We start from the raw sequence: 2930 nt of genomic DNA on the forward strand, positions 1-2930 counted from the left end.
TACTATTCATGTTCTATGACGTTTTTTGATCAGACGTGTAGTTTTCGAGATAGCCTCCTGTTCATGCTAGTTTCACTTTCACCCACTAGCATACACAATGGTAGAGGGTTGCGGCTTAAGGCGTCTACATGTACAAGATTTTTACCTGGGCGGTGTTCGGTGGTATATTCAAATTCTTCTAGTAACAATGCCCATCGGGCGACCCGAACACACAAATCCTTTTTTCGCATCGTTAACGCGAACGCTCGACAATCCGTGACAATCCTAAATGATATAACCAATAAATAAACGCGGAATTTCTTTAGGGACTTAATAATCGCTAGCACTTCCAATTCATAACTCGAATAACGCTCTTCCGCTGGCGTTGTCTTGCCCAGGCCCTCCAAGCTCCACTCTTGTGATTTTGATGCAAATTTTAGGTTTACGCCTCACTACCAGGAGGCGCTGATGTCACTTCTCGACATGCATAGCTTGTATCACTGATTTTAACACACAACTAAAGATATCGTGACGTCATGTTCCCGCGAAATTTGTCGCCGCGTTTTTCAATTGTTTCAAAATTTAAAGAGACAAAAGAAATATGGCGCACATGGTTGCACATGGTGTGATGGTGGCAGCGTAGGTGATTGAATTTCCAGGTTCGTGAATTCCGTTATTATAATTATTACTATTATTATTACTATTGCTATTATTATTATGACTATTATGATTATTGAAAAAGATATTTTTTAAAGTTTTTTCTAGGTGTTTAGGTTTGTCAATAACTTCTGCTGATGAGATGCAGTAACAGGAGGAGAAGCTAGAAATTAAGTAAGTACAGAATGTTTTAAAATTGTTACTGAAAACATAACTGTTTACATTGCTATTTTAGTAATATATTTAATTTTAATTATTAAAATGTATCTTTAAAGAAAGAGGAAGAAACTATGCATCATCAGAGGGTGTATTAACGAAAACAGCAGGATGTTCTCCTTCCCCTTAGAGAGAAAGGATAAGAAGAGGATGGCACAGTGGGTGGAAGTATGTGACAACCCAAAGAAATTCTGAGTGATCTGTAGTAGATACTTTAAAGAAAAATACTTCATGAGGAAAAGATTAACAACATCAGCAGTTCCAACACTGAACTTACTTGGTAATTACTCTTATGTATACTTTTTATAGCATATGTAAATAATTGTTAATGAAAATATTTATTACAGTGTCAGAGACTACCTCTATTAAAATAGAGCAACAAGACACCTGCATGCAAATGAAAAGAAGAAAAAGAGGAAAATTGTAAGTGTTCAGTTTACATATACAATATATGTATAAAACCATTAACATGGTATTAATACACTAAGCATATATAATAATACTTTTTACATGAAGTGTATGTATAATATTATATAATTTTGTTGTTATAGTTAAACCTGACTGCACCAGAGGAGTGGAGAACGTGATTTTCGATTGCATGTTATTGTATATTATTATTGATATATATATATTTATTATATTTTAGGAAAAATTTAATATATTTCCATTACTATACATATATTGTTGTAATATTTTCCTTTCCTTTATTTTTATTTTTCAAAGTTTGGAATAAGTAAGACCATGCACACGTATGTAGGGACCATGTGCTTGTGTGTGTACCTCACCGATATCATTTATATGTGTTTGTAGCGACACCAGCGATCCTGGTAGTGAGGCGTAACACTAATTTTAGTTACAGCATTAAATACGAGAGTTTGGAGGGCCTGGTCTTGCCCCTCGCAAAATAAATGGGGTGTAACCCGCCATCGTTATCGTCTTTTTGTAACAATATTGCTCCATACCCTAATTTGGACGCATCAGTATGCAGTTCTGTTTCCGCGCCGACTTTACATAATCTTAGAACGGGTTTACTAGCCAGGGCAATTTTCAACTGCTCGAACGCGTGCTCCTGCTCATTACCGAATTGAAATCTCGCTGCTGCCTTCAACAAATTCGAAAGGGGCCGTGCTGTTAAGGAATAATGGGGTATAAATTTTCTAAAATATCCGGTAAGCCCCAAAAAACTTTGTATCTGCTTAAAATTCTTAGGTTTCGGAAATCGCGCCACCGCTTCTGTTTTGTGCTCCGAAGGACGAACTGTACCGTCCTTTACTATATGACCCAGGTATTCGACTTGGGGTTGTAAGAATCTACACTTGCTCCAGTCAATTAGTAGCCCTGCCTCGCTCGCAACTTTTAACACCATTTCCAAATTGTTTAACCCACTCTCGTAATCCATCGACGGAATAATTATGCCGTCTATATAAATTAGTACCATTTTCCTCGCTTTTAATTCTTTGAATACTGAGTTAATAAATCTCTGGAACACTGAGGGGGAGTTACAAAGACCGAATAGGACCCTCAAAAACTCGTACTGTCCGTCAGGGACGATAAAAGATGTGTATTTCCTACTATCTTTACTCACTCTTACATGGAAAAACCCCTTTTTGAGATTGAGCGTACTGTACATTTTCGCGCCCTGCAATAAGTCTAGCTGATCCTCAATGAGAGGAAGTGACCGATAATGTACGCAAAGCCTCGAAGACCCGTCCTTTTTCTTCACCAGCACTATCGGGCTAGCGTATTCCGAAAGGGAATGTTGGACGATTCCATCGCGCAACCATTCCTGTATTTGCATATTAACCGTATCCCTTTCTGACGCGGATAGTCTCCTCGCGCGCTGAAATACCGGCTCATCATCCTTCAATATTATTGTCATCTTTACCTCGGTTTCGCGTGTTGCAGTAGGCTTATAATTATCGACCATCTCAGATAAAATTTTTCTATGCTGGGTACCTTCGACGCATGAAATATCTATTTCGTTTACTTCGTGTCCTAAATTAATTTCGGAGATATGGGGAATCCCGGTCTTTTCTAATCTGCGAATAATAACCTGCCCCTGCTTAACAATCAATTCG

At 37.8% G+C, this 2930-nt stretch overlaps 1 long non-coding RNA gene across 2 annotated transcripts; it reads left to right on the forward strand.

Annotated features, from left to right (window-relative positions):
• The first annotated feature begins 484 nt into the window (after window positions 1–484).
• LOC123987776 lies at window positions 485–1239 on the forward strand. Of its 2 annotated transcripts, XR_006829383.1 has the most exons (4): window positions 485–638; window positions 735–810; window positions 912–1132; window positions 1200–1239. It is a non-coding gene; the product is annotated as an uncharacterized LOC123987776 (long non-coding RNA). The 2 variants fall into 2 exon arrangements; XR_006829382.1 differs by having other exon boundaries at window positions 912–1218.
• Window positions 1240–2930: the final 1691 nt, after the last annotated feature.

This window comes from Osmia bicornis, chromosome 5 (assembly GCF_907164935.1).
Source record: "Osmia bicornis bicornis chromosome 5, iOsmBic2.1, whole genome shotgun sequence".
In the NCBI taxonomy this organism is placed as follows: Eukaryota; Metazoa; Arthropoda; class Insecta; order Hymenoptera; family Megachilidae; genus Osmia; species Osmia bicornis.